This window comes from Sceloporus undulatus, chromosome 5 (assembly GCF_019175285.1).
Source record: "Sceloporus undulatus isolate JIND9_A2432 ecotype Alabama chromosome 5, SceUnd_v1.1, whole genome shotgun sequence".
Lineage (NCBI taxonomy): Eukaryota > Metazoa > Chordata > Lepidosauria > Squamata > Phrynosomatidae > Sceloporus > Sceloporus undulatus.
This window is the reverse complement of record NC_056526.1, coordinates 117,386,691-117,405,966: the sequence shown is the minus strand read 5'-3', so window position 1 is coordinate 117,405,966 and position 19,276 is coordinate 117,386,691. Positions and strand designations below refer to the sequence as shown.

The window sequence follows — 19,276 nt, the reverse complement described above, 5'->3', positions numbered from 1 at the left end:
CTATTGTGACCTCAGATGGATTTGTTTCACCTCTAGATTGAGAGGCAAACTGTATCCTATTGCTTGTATCAGATTTTTATCTACAACTTCTGCTACTGTTGATTATGAGATGGTGGTGACATAACGGTGGGTTGGAGTCCTGTTGCTTAGTTTCCTGAGATCCTGCAGAGTGCTACCATTTTTTGGAGCTCTTAAGAGTTTTCTGTTACAGTTTGCACATAGTACAGAGTTTGCACACCATTGTCATATCTGTTGTAAAAACTAAATGATTTCTTTATAACCTGTGTCTAAAATGGGGGAGAATCTAAAATAGCTAGACTTTTCCCTTTGTGGTACGTATGTGATAACAAACAGAAAGTATGATTGCTTTGAGAATCATACAATTAGAAAATCACCTATTGTGACCTCAGATGGATTTGTTTCACCTCTAGATTGAGAGGCAAACTGTATCCTATTGCTTGTATCAGATTTTTATCTACAACTTCTGCTACTGTTGATTATGAGATGGTGGTGACATAACGGTGGGTTGGAGTCCTGTTGCTTAGTTTCCTGAGATCCTGCAGAGTGCTACCATTTTTTGGAGCTCTTAAGAGTTTTCTGTTACAGTTTGCACATAGTACAGAGTTTGCACACCATTGTCATATCTGTTGTAAAAACTAAATGATTTCTTTATAACCTGTGTCTAAAATGGGGGAGAATCTAAAATAGCTAGACTTTTCCCTTTGTGGTACGTATGTGATAACAAACAGAAAGTATGATTGCTTTGAGAATCATACAATTAGAAAATCACCTTTTTTGTTCATCTATGCCAGTTCTTTGCTTGATCCAAGAAACCCAGAGTATATCCAACAGATGGCTGCCTGGGTTCTCCATGAAATTGCAAATCCCACAAGTCCTAGATTGCTGCCATGGTAGTTTAAATGGATCATAGTGCTATAATAATACCAGGATCTTTTGCTCCTGCGCAGTTAGCCATCAGAGACCTACGGAAACCAAAAGGCCTCCAAAAAGATACTATGGAGGATGCCAGTTTCACCTTGATAGGAATGATGTACCAGAGCCTGAGAGTAGCCACAAAGATGGCCATGTCCCTACCTGGTATACATGTCAAGGTGAAAAGACAGAGAGTAGCACACATCACACCTAGATCTCAAAACACAGGCAGGTGCCTGGAAATATAATGGCAGCCAATGGAATTGTTGCAACAAATGAGTTGTATCCATCCTATGGCCACTTGCATGTCTCCATTCTTGTGGTAATTTTTCAGTGCTTCTTGAAAATGTTATGTTGTAAGATCGTATCTCCAAGTTCCTTTGGTAACATAGAATGCAGTTCATCTGGCTCTAAAGGCTTGAACTCATTGAACTGCAGCCCTGATCACTCACTGATCTTGTTAAAAAAGTTCTGCTCTTGAGAGAAGACAGAGGCAAAGTAGGAGCTGGTGGTTTTGCCTTCTCATTGTCACTACCACTTGTTCTCATTTCACCATCTTTAGTGAGTAGTGAACCTCCTTTCTCTTTTACTTCCTCTTGGTTTCTGAATATACTGGGACAACACCCTTTTTTATTGCTTTACTTCTCTTGCCAGCTTCACCTCCTTCTGAGTGCAACCTTCTCAAACTAACCCTCAGCTTCTTGGGTCATTTCACACTATGCAGTTACAGCACTATAATATGATAATATATACGATTCCAGCTGCCACTGCTGCATCCTATGGGATCCTGAAGTCTTGGTATCCAGTAGAGTTTGGTTCCAAGACACACACACTTCACTGTGGATACCAAAAACCATGGATGCTCAAGTCCCATAGTGTGTCCCTTATATAAAATCGCAAAATCAAGATTTGCGTTTTTAAATTATTTATTTTTAAAATATTTTCAAGCCATGGATGGTTGAATCAGTAGATGAAAAAAATCTGTGGAAATGGGGAGCTGACTGTAGTTTGGTGAGGAACTGGAGTTCTCTGGCTGAGAAATCTAAGTACCTCTCCCAAAGTTTCCACAGGATGGAACCATGGCAATTTAAGTGATTGTGTAACACTACACAATTGTGTATTGTTAAAGGGCCTTTTGTGTCTAATGAGTTGCCTTTCCTTCCATGGCTTAAGTGTGTCCTTTTGTTTGTTTGTTTTCCGCTCTTGTAGCTATACTGCGTATTTGTGTGTTTAAAATTTATCCTGTTTTTCCTAATGAAACGGTTTGCAATTATAATTCTTTTTCATGAACACTGACTTATTTTTGCTTCTTTTTTCACTTAGAATATCTAGCATTGAATCCTAATTAACTTTTTTCAACTGAATGTATGAAAACCATCCTTCCTCACAATCACAGTTTACATTTGACTATTATCAACTTTAGCTTTCCCTAAGATTACATGATTAACTTCACCCAAATTTTCCACTTCTTTAATCTTATTCTTGCACTCTCTCCTGTTTATTAGGATCAAGTCAAGAACGCCTTGTTTCCCTCTTTCATCTTTTGGGGACAAAAAAGTAGTTATCAGTAAGGTATGCCAGGAATTTGCCGGTGATTCTATATTTTCCTTTCAGAGTAGGTGGAGTTTCTCCTCTACCCAATTTTTACTAATTCTTGCTTATCAGAAATACCTATAATTTGTTTCAGGAAAGTGTCATTCACATCTTCTCCTTGGTTTATAGTAGTCTACTGTATATATTTTTTTATCGAGAGCTGCTATCTTAACTCTCTTGAATTTCTGTGCAGGTGTACTTATTTTTGTCATCCCGTTTTAAAATTAAAATGTACAGTATGTGTACATTATACAGCTACTACAGTCAGACCTCCGTATCCATGGATTTTTTATCCACAGATTCAAGCATCCATGGCGCATATATTTCAAAAAACCTTGATTTTGCCATTTTCTATAAAGGACACCATTTTACTATGCCATTGTATTTCATGAGACTTGAGCATCCTCATTTTATTATCCATGGAGGGTCCTGGAACCAAACCCCAGCAGATACCAAGGGCCCACTGTACTATGCGGATGGAGCTTTTCTGTGGCATGATTTGTTAATCTGGACTCCCCCTTGCTTCAGGTAACTGGAAGTCTTTTTCAGAGGCCCCATGTTGTTAATACTAATACATGCCTTCCATTACCTTTGCACTCTCAACAAGTCAACTGAGTCAGCAAACATCTCATCTTCTTGTAGGATTTGCTATAGGACCAGTGCTATAGTAATTAGCAGGGTTGATCACATCATCTACTACCCGCATTCTCACCCTGGCTTCCCTGTTTCATATGCGCTTAGCTGCAATGGTATTGCAAGGGGAGGAGAGATGGCAGGTGGTGGTGGTGGTGAAGGAGGATTGGGTTCTTACAGCTACAGTGTATTAGTGTCAAATGTCTCTGTTGCAGTCTAAGGTAATTTGGGGCTCGGTTAGTCTTAAATAAGCAATTATAACCTATTAGTTTTACAAAAGTTTTAGTTAGTTTTACCAGTGAAGATGAAGGCTGATGAAGCCGGTTTGTTGACATGGATCTACCCAGATGCCTGCATATTGAGCCTTTTTTTTTCCCAGGCATATACTGTCATAATGAGTGTTCTAACTGGAAAAACTACATGTACCCTACTGTATATGATCCCTAGTTTCCTCCTGTCAGGAACAACTTATTTAGGGCCTAACGTCTATCACTTTAAGCTCCTGTGTAAGACCTTTAAACTATTTGTAAAAACACCCATGTCTGTAAAAGATCACTCTCCTTCCTCTGTCTCAGGATTTCATTGTAGGGGATGGAACTGACTGAGCTCTACTAGGATACAAATCTTGCCAAGAAAACCCCATGACAGGGTCACCATAAGCCAGAAATTACTTAAAATCACACAGCAACAACAACAGGACATGGTATTGTTTCTTCCATAAGATTATCAAAGTGTAGCTTTGCATATTCTAGTGATGCTCTGGATGCCTTAACATATTTACACAATCATACTGTGCTAATAACATAGAGTAAGTATAAGTACCGGTATTGGAACAGGCACTTGAACCCTTTGGCATGAGTTACATCACAGGCCAGGGTGAACAACAAACAATGTGTGTGTTTAGGAACAATGAAAACAAACTCACAATAAATTCAGAATTGGTAAAGGAAAAGGTAGTCCTTTGACATTAATATCTAGTCGTAACTGACTGTAGGGGGCAGTGCTCATCTCCGTTACTAAGCCAAAGAGCCAGCGTTGTCCAAGAACTGCTCTGGTGGTCATGTGGCCAGCATGACTGCACTGAACACTGTTACTTTCCCACTGAGAAGTGATACCTATTTATCTACTTGCATTTGCATGCTTTTGAACTGCTAGGTTGGTAGAAGCTGGGCCTAATGACAGGAGCTTACCCCATCATGCATCACTTGGACCTCGAACTGTCAACCTTCTGGTCTTGTGATTGTCAGAATTGGCATCTTAACCACTAAGCCACCGCTTCTAGAATAGATGTGATTAAAACTAGTAATCATGCAAAATAAATCTTACTCTCTGAAATGACCATTTCATGATCCCTTCAATTCTTCTATTCTATTTACTTTAACATTCAATATGGGAACAAGTTTAATTCCCCTGATATCCCAACCCACCAAACTCTGAATGTGGTTTGTTGTAATATGTAATGAGGCCTGGATTGGAATTCTCATTTACAACATCAGTGCCTACCCCTGAAAACGCTAGCAGGAAGGTGCAGATAGCTATAGGAATGTATAGATCAAACTACACAATGAATAAATATGTAGTATGCAGATACTTTAGCATTTCACCCACAAATAAATGTTGCAGTTGTCGCATATTAGTAGGGCTACTTGCTTTCTGATCACCCACTACCACTATATGTACAAAAAAAAGGAGGGGACCTTCATAGGTATTATTATACCCTCTTTTATATTGCTTCTACAATGGTGGTGGAGGATTCCAGACAACAAGTGGCTTGGTGGATGTTTCAAACCACCTGTACCTGTGATTGTTGGTTCAAACTCATATGGAGGTCCCACCTCTATACCTATAAGTTGGCTGTGTACTATGTACTGTGTACTATACATCAAATGGATTGTGTAGTATACCTCCCTGAACATGACTGCAGACCCTTTGACATGATGTAGTCTAACTACATGAAGTGGTGTGTGGACAGAAAAGAATCATGGCAACAGGCTGTGGCAACTAGTTGGCATCCATGTCATTGGAGCTGTGGATCTTCTCCAGGTTTTAATAAGTGATGGGGTTTTGGAAACTTGATAGTTAATTTAAAGTTTTGACTAAAAAAAAGACAAGAGCCAATTCACCGGCCCACTAACCTGGAAACCACCACTAGCAGCAGGGGCCACTCTGGTTTTTTGACCACACTGCGGTACCTGTTGTAGCAATCACTCTGCCTATGTAACTATGGCCTGTTACAGACTGCCAAAATAAAGCTGCTTCAAGTCTCTTTGGAGGTATGCTATTTAAATGATGCATGGGTCCTAAGAGTCCGGAGGTCGCACCAAAGCCACACTCCATTCCTAAGCACTGGAGTGCAGCTTTGGTGCAGCTTCCGGATTCTTAGGATGCACGCATCATTTAAACAGCATACCTCCAAAGAGACCTGAAGCAGCTTTATTTTGGCAGTCTGTAACAGGCCTAAATGTGCAAGGACTTCTCTCAGACATCCTACTTTTCTAGGCTTCCCAGTCAGGTGGACAGAGCTCTGTATATACTTTATGTGTCTAGAGAGCACCTTGCTGATACAGAGTTGTCTAAGCAGTGTTCTCTGCATGTATCGTAATGAATGTATGTTGCTTTGGAAGAGGCAGATGCAATATTCTATCATATCTCCACCATCAACAGAAGCATTATTACAATATTTGAAAGTGGCTTTTCTGTGCTGAGCCTTTGGGGAGCCTTGGTTATGTTTTGTGGCATATTAATCCAGTATTTGGAAAGTAAAGGGATTTGTGTTGTTTGTCTTTTCAAAGCCCCTTTAAGGAACTTAGCAATGCGGCACAACAATTAAAACACTGGTAAGAATTCAACAAGTAATGCCTGTCCCCATTACTATATTTACTTGCCAAGAAAACTGCATTTGCCAGATTTTTGCCTGTCATGCAAAGGGCAACAAAGACCTGCAAGAAATGAGAATCTTATATAAAACAAATTGTGTTTTTCAGTCCCCCTTACAGTGCATTCCCTTAATGTATATTATGGGCTAAAGTTTAAGCCAGTGGTGACCTTAAAGGTCCTGAGAAGATTAAGGAGAGTTCCCCCTCCTCCCAGTAAATGGTGTTCCTCAGTTTATTTTTCAACTGATCAATCAGCTGACAAGCTGCAATTTCCTGCATTATAACAAGGAAAATAGGAAAAAGACCTTCCAAATATCTAATATTTCTTTCTGATTTCATCAGAATGCTCTTTCATCTTGCTCTTTTTATAGGATATGAACTGTGTTTATGCTTACAGGACACTTGTCTGCTTCTATATCAGTCAGGTATGCAGAAAACTGGAAATAGGCCAGGCAACTAAACATTTGACATTATAATACAACACTAGATTATGAAACATTCACTTTCAGGCATTAGAGATCATGTATTATGATATTTTTTCCCAAAATATCCATGTGCCTTTTACCCCCCCCCCCCAGAAGTTAATGACAGCACAGTTCATTAGCTGAGCGACAAAACATAATACACTGAGAAAGATTCTAAAGGTAGCTCTTCACTTAATTTGCGGTCATGCTTCCATTATTATTCCATGCACTTCTAGAGCTGTAACGATTGAGTGAACCCATATCTTACAAAGTACCAGAGAGGTTACTTAGGACACAGAGGTTAGCAAGAGTGTCATCAGGCATCCATGCCAGGGACCTCATTAGTTTGCTGATGATATTTATTGGTAATATCCAAAGGACAGTAAAGACTACAGTATAGTTTAGGATAAAATGTGTAGTAACTGCCACTTAATTTACCATAAATTTGTGATATGTAATAATCCCAGATTTATTCAGTGTTTTCTTCTGCTTTCAAAATCTAAATGCAGGTTGTGTCTGTACTGAACTGCATACCGATATCTGGGAAAGCAAAGAAGCTGCCAAAACACATGCATCAAAGTATAGGTTATCTCTACGTTTTGTTGTTGTTTGCCATCAAGTCAACTTCCAATTATGGCAACCCTGTAAATGAGAGACTTCCAAAAGCTCCCATCATTAATTGGAATAGGAGCCGTCATCCTCCTCCTTTTTCAATTTGTCATATTAAGTACTTTGTTCAAAATATGCTGATACCATTTATAGATATCTCTTGGAAAATAAATCATAACCAGTGACTTGCAGAATGTTATGCAGGGAAATGGCTGATGTGTGCAAATATGAATCCATTTGAATGGAGTAGTGGGAGTCAGAAGACCAAAAAATGTGAAACTTGTATTGTAAAAAGGAATAAGCAAGTATCAGTTGAAGTGAAAGGTACAAAGTACAGACAGCACAGCTGCTATGTAGTGCATGTCTCTCAAGCTGATGAGATCATCATATATTGCAAAGAGAAACACTTACAAGCTAACCTTAATAGCAAATACTATTTGTTTTGGTGTGGGTGTTTTTTGTGCAAAGTCCCAACAGTGGTTTCTCTCTGAGTTGACTGCATGTGGTCCAAAAGCTCCTTAAGACTTAAACAGAATTAAAATGATGGTTGTTTTTGGTTGATCTCCAGTCAAACACCATATTGCGTGCTGTCTCGGATTCCCCATAGAGCTTCCTTCCACTCTCATTTTATTTGGCATATAAGAAGTGGTTCTGGTTTTGCCCCTTGAACTCTTAGGCTGCCTCAGTGATCCTCTAAGTAGTTTTGAAGATGACAAGCCCCATTTAACTTCCAAAAGGACATTCAAGAAGCAGGTGCTACAGAACCACACTGCCAGTTTTCCATTTTTTTACTTGGCTGCTTTTTTGATGGGGCAACAAACATTTTACCCAAATGCAAATGATCAATGATGTAGAAAGAGTCACTGTTTCTTGCCTATGTACTCTAATCTTACTATTTAAAGTTAAGAAAAACTAAATCATGCTGTTTTTAGTTAGAGCCAACCAAAATGCACAATATATACATTGCAAGCTTCAAAAGAGTGGAGCTTCAAAAGCGTGCCACTTGTATATTGTGCATTTTGGTTGCCCAATAAAGGTATCTCTGGCGTGTTACAGACCAATGAAAAGCGGCAGTCTGCTGCCGCCGCCGGTTGCTGCGTCCAGGAACCGCAGCAGCCAAACCACCCGGTTCCCGGACGCAGCAAAGAAGAAGTGCAAAAATCGCGCTTCTTCCTGGGCCCCGGATGTGACGCTGCGAGGCGCTAGTCACGCACTCGTGGCGTCATATCTGGGGTACGACGTGCGGACGCAGCACATCCGCTACGTAAAGATGGCGGCCCCCATGTGGACGGGTGGCACCATCTCTTATGCGCTCCGCGTGTACTAGGGTTGGGGGCCGTGAGGAAGAGACAGCTCTTCCTAATCCTAATACGCATGGAGCACGTACTATGCGCGCGTTTGTAACACGCCTCTGTTTGGTGGATTTTTGATGTCTATGATCATAGTTATATATTCATATATTCATATATACACAGCAAAGGCTTTTGGAATACTTACTTCAGTATTAAATCTATATTAAAAATACCTTCAAGTTCTAACCTGTTTTCTGAAGATGTCAAAAATTAGCTGTTGTATGAACCAACAGTGTTGTCTAGAAAGAATGAAACACTGCACAAAGAACACACTTCTACTGTTTATTATGGTAACTAGATTTATATCCGCAACATGCTCTTCCTCTGGGGTTAATATCTACAGTATTTACTTTGTTCTGAGCATCCTTTGTTGTTAGCCTATTGAATCCCACTGTGTTCTGTAGTGCCCACCTGTTATCATTGCTTTAGACCTGATTTGCGACAGAAATAAGGGGAGTAGTACAATATATTTGCTGCATTGGGCTGCTCAGTTTTTGGCAGCAGTCTGAGATAAACCAGGAACAAACCAGCAGTCAGGAGCAAAAGCAAAACTAGGAGGCAGAACCAAGGCACAAGCTAGGGGCCAATGATATAACAGAGCTCAACAGGACCTTGTTTCTGGTATGCAACAATTCCAGAGGACTACTGGGCACAATAGTATGTTCCTGGCCGCTGTCAGTTACAGCTCTTTCCAGTTCCTCTTCAACATGGAAGTAGCAACCTTATGTTATGGGCAGAGGGAACAGCCTTTACCACCTCCATGGAGATTTATGCTGTGCCAGTTTGATGTTGATTCTCTGTTAAATTCTGCCCAAATATCCCAGTACTGGAACAGAAAATAGTCATTGTAGCAATGATAAGAGCTCAGCTGGAAGCAATTTCATGAAGGACTGAGTTATAACTATAACTGATCCCCAAGACCAGTCTTGAAGACTGTACTTGCATTCTGGTTAGATCAATTAGATTGGTGAACTGAGCTCAGGGGACAGGTTTTTCAGTGTTGGCTCCATATTATGAAATTTATTCTGTGGAAGTACAGTTGGAAGCTTATTACATGAACTTTAAAAGCGTTTCAAGCCTCCCGGGCTGCAGCCGGAACACAAGATGTAGGTGGGGATTATCACATGTTAAATTGCTGCTTGCCATCAGCCCGCATCCCAGTCGTGCTCTGCTCGCACTTTTTAGAAGCTGGAAAGCTTTCGACTTCTAAAAAGTGTTGACGGAACGCAGCTGGGACCCGGCTTGGACCCGGGCTGGTGGCGGGTGGTGATTAGGCAGTGATTTAGCATGCGATAATCCCTGCCTCCATCCCACGTCCCAGCCTGAGAGGCATGAAATGCTTTTAAAGTTCATGCAATAAGCTCCTTGGACTCCTTTGCTGGACTATGGACGGATCTTGAAAAGCTATTTGTTTCATTTTGTTTTTAGTTAAAGCTGTTCTGCTATTTTTAAACTTTTATTGCTTCTGCTGCTGCTTCTTTTACATCTGTTTTAGCAGATTTGTGTTGGAAAGTGGTTTAGGCTCCTGTTTTACTTCTAATGTTTTAAGTGAGCTGATTACTCTTTGTGGCTTATATTTTAATTTTGATTGTAAAGTGCCTTGAGAGATCTTTTTTCTGTGAAAGTGGAATAAAAATCTAGTACAAGTTATAAATAGAATTTTTCAGATAACATTTGCTGAACAGGAGTTTTTTTATTATTATTAACTAAACATTACAAGAGGATCATGATTGGGGATTGGGTGAGGACTGGTGAATAATGTTACACTATATTAAATGCTTGTGTGGAACTGCCACTTTAAAACCATTTCCAGATAACTATGAAAATGCAGTGCCATGTTCTAGTGTGTAAGCAGCAAAACAGTCAAAGAGAAAGTCACTTCCAGCCATATGTTGATATTATATTTAGTTGGGTTTTCAATACACATGGGAATTCTAGAATGGAGAATTGATGATGATGATGATGATGATGATGATGATGATGATGATGATGCTATATCACCATACTGGAAACATAACTATGATCTTTTGTCTTAATAAATATGAAGATCATATTGCCTCTGCATACACACATTTAAATATAAAAGGACAGATGAGTAGTAATTTAATTGATGGAGGAGCAATGACAGAAAGGGTGGGGGGGGAATTGTCCCAATGTCACTTCTTTAGCTTTTAGATTTTTGCAAGTTAATCTTCTTAAGTTGAATCACTTTTTGTACTCATAAGATCTCCACCATTTTATTTTTGCAAATTCACTCCTTCTCTTGCTGAAATTAAAAAACAAGCCAACCTCACTCTCAGTTTTATCCCTCTCTCAACTATATGTTGTAACAGTTGTAGTAAACCTAGTGGCAGTGTTGCTGTGGAGGCTGTGATATCCAAATCAGAAGCTTCTTTGCTTTCAAATATCTGAATCCTTCCCCTTGTCCTCTGAAATAAGATACAGAGTTTGATAGCATTTGGTTCCAGGTATGTTGAAGGTTGGAGGGCCTAAGTACACTAAAGGCACCATATCCTGTATGATTTTGGAAACTAAACAGGGTCTGCCTGGTTAGTACTTGGATGGGAGATTGTCAATAAATAGCAGGTACTGTAGGCTATATTTCAGAGGAAGGAAGTGGCAAAATCACCTCTGAGTATTCCTTGCCTAAGAACCCCTATTAAATTCCAGGGGTCACCATACATCCAGGCAACTGGAAGGCACATACACATATGTTGAATATTTATGCCTCAGTTACATAATAATACAAAGTAAAATTTTATAAAGTACATTTTATATTCTGAAGAGAAGAGGTTATTAGAAGCAAAAAGTTCAACTAAATTTCTACAAAAGAAGTATGCAGATTTTAAAGCCTGGCAAATTTCACAACAGAATCAGAGAGGTTAAATAATAGCGGCATTGTTTATTGTTTACATCTTAGACAAAAAGAGAAAAATCAGTTTATCTTAATGTTGAAATTTGGGGTGTATGGATAAATAGTCAGAGTATCATATCAGAATGTGACACTTGCTATATTTGAACAAAACATAATTTTAAAAGCCTGCTGGATCTCTTTCATTAAAATGTTACATTAAGTGAATGTGTTCCTTCCCCCTGCATGTAAATTTGCAAAGAAAATAGTTTACATGTGAAATGACCAGTTCTGCAAAACGTGGAAAGGAGTGGTGTTAGTAGTGGCAGAATTTCTACTTAGTTCTACATCTAGGATGCAGAATAAATTATGCAGATTAAACCTGCATGCATACATTTGGTTATTTTGAATAAAATATAATATAAATATAAAACTTTTATTTCTACACCGCTTTTTGTCAAAACAATTAAAGCAGCTTGCAATATTAAAATGATACAACAATATATACAAAATATTCCCCCCTTAAAAAGAGAATTATACAATTAAGATTTAAAATTACATAAGGACAATTACAATTAAAACAATTAAACAATAACAGTGGGCAGAATCATCACATAAATTTAAAACTTTAATAATTTGCAAGATAGATGCAAAGTTACTGAACTCAGCTTTTCTTGGTTCACAAGTAAGATTATTTTGGCCACATTTCCCATAATGGGTGTAATTCATATCCTGGGGAAGTTGGCAACAACCTCAACTGATGTGTTTAGGATTAGATAGAGTTAAAATAAATTAAATTTGGAAGAAGAGGATGAAAGCTATGGAAACATGATATTTCAGGGGGAGTTTGTTTTTGTTTTTTGGCATTAACTCCAGTGCTTCCTTGTAGGCTGTACTAGAATTTCTTAACGTTCACTGCCATAATGTATTTTCAAATAAAGGAAGAAAACGCCAGTGGTCCTTTTGCAGGTGGCTTTATGGGCAAATCACACAAAAGAAAATTAAGCAGTGGGGCTGGCTTGGGACCCCACAGCAACCTTAAAATAGTTTTTTGTGGGTTCTTCAGGCTATGTGGCCATGTTCTAGAAGAGCTTATTCCTGATGTTTTGCCAGCATCTGTGGCTGGCATCTTCTCTGAACTTGTGTGCTCTGGAGTTACAAAGCTCCAAGATCTGCCTGGCTAAAAAAAACCTTTACAAAGACCAGTCGCATGGTTCCTGAGAGCACTGGAACAACAGTAAATAATAATGCACACTTTTCATGGCAAATGCTTTGCTGTGGGTATATCACTGAGAAATACTATAAAGCAGCCTTCCTCAAAATAGATGACACTCTCCCTTTATCCTCAGCCATCACAGCCAATTTTGCTGGGGATTTTAGGAGTGGTAGTCCAGCCCATCTGTAGGAACCAATTTGGGGCAGACTGCCATTAAATGTGCGTTCATTACTAATGTATAAAAAGTCTCTAAGAACATGTAGATTACATCTATGTCCTCTTGTGTCCAGTTTATTTTGATTGTGACAGATGTTTTATTCACCATCCTTTTGGAGCAAACACGGCAAGATTAATGCTAAGTATTATTAATGTGCATTTCAAGTATTCCTTAATGTACAGTGTAATTTTTAGATTTATCAAACAGGACTGTGTCGTTCCACTATTATAGAAGCAGAATCAATGGAGAAAATTACCAGTTTAAGGAACAAATTTGTAGATGAAGTGACTTTTGAAATAGAGATTTCTCAACTCAAACTCTTTGACTCAAGGCTAATAAGTCAACTTGCTTTATTTCTTTGAAATAATCCTGTGTGTTTCAAGTTTACTTCTGAAAAATGAGTTACCAAGGTGAAGTAGAGTCCAAAAATTACAGATTTATTTATTCTTTTGCTGGGAAGAATTGTTAACTTGCTCATACTAGTGGGATATCAAATTGTCATGCTACTGTGCTTGTGTTTAACCTTGTGTAGGAGGACTTAGAAACTCTGATAATTTATCATATCCTGGAACTACACTTTTCTGCCCGCCACTTGCTGTTTTTAGCTTGCTGAACTGGCAAATTCACCCAGCAAAAAGCCTTTTGGTTTGGTTTTCTCTTGCAACTGCTTGAAAAGGTGTGGTGTTTACTTTACCTGACTGCTTCTGGGGCCTAGTGTTATGTACAGACCATATTTATGTCATGAATCATGTTTCATTCCTCCCCTTTTCTTTTTAGTACGGTACCTATCTATCATCAAATTTCCCTCATAGCTGAATTGTTGGGAAAACTGCAAATGCTACTTGAGCATATGGAATTTGAGATTGGGGTTTTCAGGTGTATGTTGTATATGTGCCTGTCTCTGTGTTTGAGCATTAATTGTCTTTTTATTTTTATTTTTGCTGTGTCGCTCACACTGAATTTCTGCTAGGCTAGTCAAAGTATCATCATAAGCAGTCAAGAATTCTGATAAACTAGCATAAAAATAGACTTAGCTCAAAATAAAGTTAAAAAAAATCCCACTATCAAGCAAAATTTGCCCTTCCAACTTATCTTATCTGTTTTGAGTCACACAAACTATTTGCACAACGCCTTGTGCTGGGAAGATGTTGTTTGTATTTGGTTGACTCCCTTTCTCCCAATCTCAGAGACTGAGTTTTAAGCCTTTTCTGTTTTAAATTCCTACTCCCTGGGGAAAATGTCAAAGTGTGTGTCTCCTATTCTTTCCCTTAAAGCGTCAACTGGCCTCATAAAAATCCATTAGTTACAGATGGGATTTTTCAATTAATTTTATAAACTGCCGAGGTAAACTTTTCTGCACTGGGGCAGGGGCAGTTTGAAAATTTCCTTTCCTAGTTTCAGTCCCACCCATATGGACTCCTTCGAGGTGCCCTTAGCAAATTGCTGCCACGGAATTTAAATAGCCAAAGCTCATTGACCAATAAAGTGATATGTGTACTGTATAACAGAGTTACAAAGACCTCGTGACTAGGAGGAAAGGTTATTCAAGCAAAGGTGCAACCTGTTGCAATTGCAGGACTAGGAAGGTAAGAGGAAAATCTACTCTTTCAATGCAGGATTGTGTTTGATTTTACATTCAGAAACAAAGATTAAAAGTACAGCTGCTTCTTACTTACATCACGGTTAAGAAGAAATGAAATAATTATAAATGTAAGCCTTGACCCACAATGTTGGAATGTCTTTAAAAGTTCATTTCATTTCTAGCAATGCATGCAGGTTTCCTAAAACTTGATAAGAAATAGGTTCATGTTTTTAAGATTTCAAAATCACGCATGCAAAAAACAAGTTGCCATTCTTTTAAATCAAGCAAGCAAGACATTATTAATTTAGCTTTGTGTTTTTCTTGGATCTGATTCTTTTGACCTTGTGAGTAGATCACTCTTCAGGCAGATGAGATAAATTTGGCATTGGGACTTGAAACAATGAAGTTAGAGATTTGGGGCTTTCTTTGTTAAATGAAGGTGACTAATGACTATTCCGTTGGGGTGTAGTTGTGTTAAAAATAATTTAAGTAGAATGTTGTATTATTCTGCTTTTACGATGTTTATTTTATGCTTGGTGTAAAGTGTGGAGGGAGCAGTTTATGCATCATTTGATGCAGTATTTTCACCATGCTGCATATTTTAAAGTGGGTTTTAAGATTGTGGGAATATAATAGTTTCACATTGGAAGTTTCACATCAGAAAAAAAAAAAGCATTGGAGACATATCAAAAGCAGCTGTATGGGGTAAATTCAGTTGAACAAACTTTTTCTTAAATTTTTGCAAATTCAGTCTCAATGCATGTATTATATATTGCCAGTGTATGTAACAGAAATGGTTGAAAATATATCCTGAGATATGCAGCATTGTCCTGAACTGTAGTCCTCCATCCTTGCAAGTTACAAGGATGTGTATCAGGTGCATAGATTGCTTAGCTCCATTCCATGTTCAAATTCGATCTATAAAATGGCTGCTTTATTTGCCATGACAGTCATATATGGCTTTGAATTTATAACACCAGCATTTAAATCTACAAAAAGAGCATGTAAATGGTGAATTACAGTTCTACTGTAGAGAGAAATAACCACATTTCTGGAACCAAGATAAACTGAACTTAAATTGAAATGCAGTAGTTGTTCTGAAATGGTTGATAAGATGCATAATGCAACTAACTACTTCACTTCCTGATCTCCAACCCAGTATAAATCTGTATTATTTTTACAGATCTTACTGTCAGACCTTTGAAGGTATGATCATAGCAACATTGGGAGGGTTGGAAAGTTTGTGTCTCCTGTTTCTTTCAGAGAGCTGATAGCATGTTAACTTCAAAAATAACAGATGAATTTTCAACTAAAACTAAACTTTGAACTGAGTGGTAATTTTACTGACCCCCTCCATAAGACATGTGCCCCCTTAAAAGGCCTCCTGTGCTGGTTAAACATTTTTACAAAATGTATAATAACCCTGGGCAGAGGTAATCTAATCTGGCACTTTGCTCAGTGGTGCTAGTAACTGTATTTCTCGGTTTCAGCCAGAGGTTCAAAGGTTCGTACAAATTTCACAGATCAGAGATCAGGCACAAATTGCCACACTTTGTGTCTTGGTTCTTCAGATATGATAAATTTTCACAGCAGTGATGATTGCTTGGTCTGCCCAACCTCACTTTCTGCACAGAGGCAATGTCAGGCAGTTAAAAGCATGATCTGTGCAAGTTGGCCACTGGCACCCGAGTTTAATGAATAACTAAATGATACCTTAGTCATGGGTGCAAGGTGGATATTATGAAAGAGTCCAAATTGTGAATGGGGGATGGGATGTCTGTGTGTGTGCTAGAGAGAGACAGAGAGAGAAACAAAGAGAGAAAATGTGAGCTAACATAATATAATTAACTACATTTGAATTTTAGTTGAAATAAATAGTCCCTAAATCTAAGTGAATTATTTAGGGCTGAAGAATAAATCAATTCATGCTTGATACAGAAACTTTTGCTCACACTTATCATCTGGTCCACAACAAAATGTGTTGTGCTGTGAGCTGTGCCATGATAACGCACTCACCAAGACAAGTTTAATATAATTAAAAATAAAATGAAATAAACCAGGATAGCGGACTTGCTTTCTTCTTCCGGCCATTGTAACTTTTCAAGTTCTAATATGATAAGGCAACAATGTGGGTAAGAATTGCCCATGGATAAACATGGCATGAATTTACTGTAAAATAATACAATTGCATGCTTTTTACCCAAGAAGACTGGCCTGCATTTTAATCAACTTCTGTACATTTCTTTTACATTCCATTAAGTGTCATAGTAAGTGAACACCAAGAGGCACAAGTAGATTTTAAATTTTTCTTGAACTCTTTTGATATAACAGTGTTATTCTAATAACCAAGGCTATAATCATATAAGATAGTTGTCCTTAAGGAGGTCCAACAGCTTGATCAGTGCTGTGATCACTGTAATACTCCTTACATGGGGCTGCCCCTTGGAGATTATTTGGAAACTTCAGCTGATCCAGAATGTCTAAGCCCAGTTGTTAGCCAATGTCAGACACATTGAGATGATTTTTTAAAGCAAATACTTCTGGGCGTCTGGGCCCAAGTGCTATTTCAAGATCATCTCTTTGTAGTATGTGTCTTTGTTTTTAGGTACAAAAGCCATACTGTTAATGGGAGAGTTGCACATTTCTTTTTCTTTTTTTTTTTAATGCTTCTTTTCAATATCAGGTGCCTTAAACATTGGTTCTTTGCATCCCACTTTTTATGTACAGAATTACATAATGTACATTCTGTACATAACATATGTACAGCCTCGCCTATAACTCTGTACATTGATGCCCATGCAGGAGATAGTAGAATGACGTACACTGAAAAGGGCCTTTTTGAGGTGGCACTTGCCTCAAAGAATGCTTTCTGCAGAGAATCTTATCATATCCATGTAGAGTGGCCCCGCTGTTTTCGCGGGGGATCCATTCTGGAACCAACCCCGCAAAAGTTCCTATTGATTCCAATGGTGGCATGCTCCTGTGTGCACTGCCATGCACGCGGCTCAGGCACGTACACCATTGTGTCGCCCTCCATTTGCCCCTTCCATATTTCCAAGGGATGTGGACTCCAAGTCTGCAAAAATGGGTGAGGGGGCGACTGTATTATAAAGGTTCCAGGTACCAGTTTATAACCTGGATTGCTTTAGTAGCCTTTGGGCTAAATTAAATTCCAGAATTTGTTATGACAATGAAAGTTGAATCATGTGATTGTGTAGTGTGAAAGAGCATTCCAGGTTTATTCTTTATGCATGATCATTATGCAATCATGATTGTGACACTATTGCCACAATTGTAACTCCCCTCTCTTAGCCTACTTTACTGGACATCAGCTGCATGAGGAGAAGGAGGTCCATTCTGCCAGCAATCAGAGTATGGGTGAATGATGTTTCCATCAAGGAAAAGAGGATCAGGCCAGGAGAGGTTACTGGCTTCCTCCTGGCCTTGTGTCATGTAGTTTAGATGACACAGTCCAAAACACCTCTGACCAGGCCCACTCCTTTCTGACCACAGGATAAAGAGCTTTCACTCCAGGGTAAAAATAGCTGTGGTTTTATGAAGAATTTCTAAGCCCCCTCCCATGCTCCTTACCTTTCCAGCAGGTGATCCATTAGAATGTTTCCCCATCTGATGTGGAAGTGGGGTGCCTGGCCACATGGGTGCAGCCAGGCGACCCGTTTCCAGATGGGGCAATTGGGGGACTTTTCAGATAGAAAGGTAAGAAGAAGCCCCTGGTCCTGAGTTGGTGTGGGGATGGGTGTGTGAACACACACCTGTCCTTGTGCTATCTCAGAGACTAACCTGAGTAAGGGTGGCACCAACTGTATAATTAAGTATACTGTAATTAAATAAGTAGCTGATATAGAATACTGACCAATATTTGCTACATCTCTTGGGCACCTTTCTCTCCAAAGACTGAGACATCTTCAGGGGTGACTGGTGTCTTCTGTGTCAACGGGGTGGTGAATCCACTCCAAGTTTTAATCTGAACTTTAAAGAAATTATTCAAGGTGGGATAGCTATTTTACACTTAAACAATCAAAAGTTAAATATATTATAAAACAACATTTGCCTAAAGAACTAATTTTAGAGATGGTTTACTGTTCTGGGGCTGATATTTTGTGCGCAGTCATTTACACCCTAGCAAATGCTCTGGAGTAGAGAACCACCTTAACAGTGTCCATGAGGGGGTACAAAGTCATCTACAACAGGTTCAACACCATTCATTCCATTAGAAGATCATCTCACCAACAACACATCTGTTTGTTCTTTCTTATTCATTTGACTGTTACAGCTAAACTCCAAATCAGAATATCCACCACTTCACCAGTTAGAGAAGAAAATTGAGAAATAGAACTCTGTTTTATGTGTGTATCAATGAACATTTTGATACATATAGCTTTTTACATTTGTACCCTATGGCTAGCAGGATAAAAAATTATCCTAAGTATATGAAACTGCATTATACAGAGTCATATTGTTGACTAATTTTCCCCTTTGAAATGGTAGTATCTCTCTTTCATTTCATACAGTGGTATTTCACATATGAGATGTGTTCAAGAGTATCCCCCCCCCCCCCTTCATTACTAGTACCCAGGTGACTGGAAAACTTCTTCTATCCCATTATCACATTAGCCTTTGCAGTAAAGTCTGTAGGTATCACATTCAGAACTGAATACTAACATGTATGCCATCTATAATCTCTGAGCTCCCGGACTGGTTTGTAGTGTAGATCAACTTGTAGATATATGGATAACATTGCTTGGAAAGGAAAGGGTTTTTTTGTAGCAGGGGGACTTCAATCCCCAAAATTGCTCCATCAGCTAGATAAAAGTTTCTGAGAAATAGAGTCCAAAAATGTAATCTTTCCAAGTTCTGAAATTAAAAGGAGTTTGTCTGAAGAGTGCTACTGCACAACTCAATGGCTGGTGGTCATTTCAATAACCTGGA

At 38.7% G+C, this 19,276-nt stretch overlaps 1 protein-coding gene across 8 annotated transcripts in view; it reads left to right on the top strand.

Moving 5' to 3' along the window:
- The window catches only part of RBM47 (RNA binding motif protein 47), a 96,202-nt gene that overhangs the window by 62,890 nt on the left and 14,036 nt on the right, over window positions 1–19,276 (top strand). Inside the window, exon 1 of one of the 8 annotated variants that reach the window (XM_042469350.1) lies at window positions 14,267–14,330. The exons of the other annotated variants lie outside the window; for them this stretch is intronic. The gene's annotated coding sequence lies outside the window, so the exon portion shown is untranslated. Of the gene's footprint in view, window positions 1–14,266; window positions 14,331–19,276 lie in introns of those variants that run through there. 8 annotated transcript variants of the gene reach the window in all.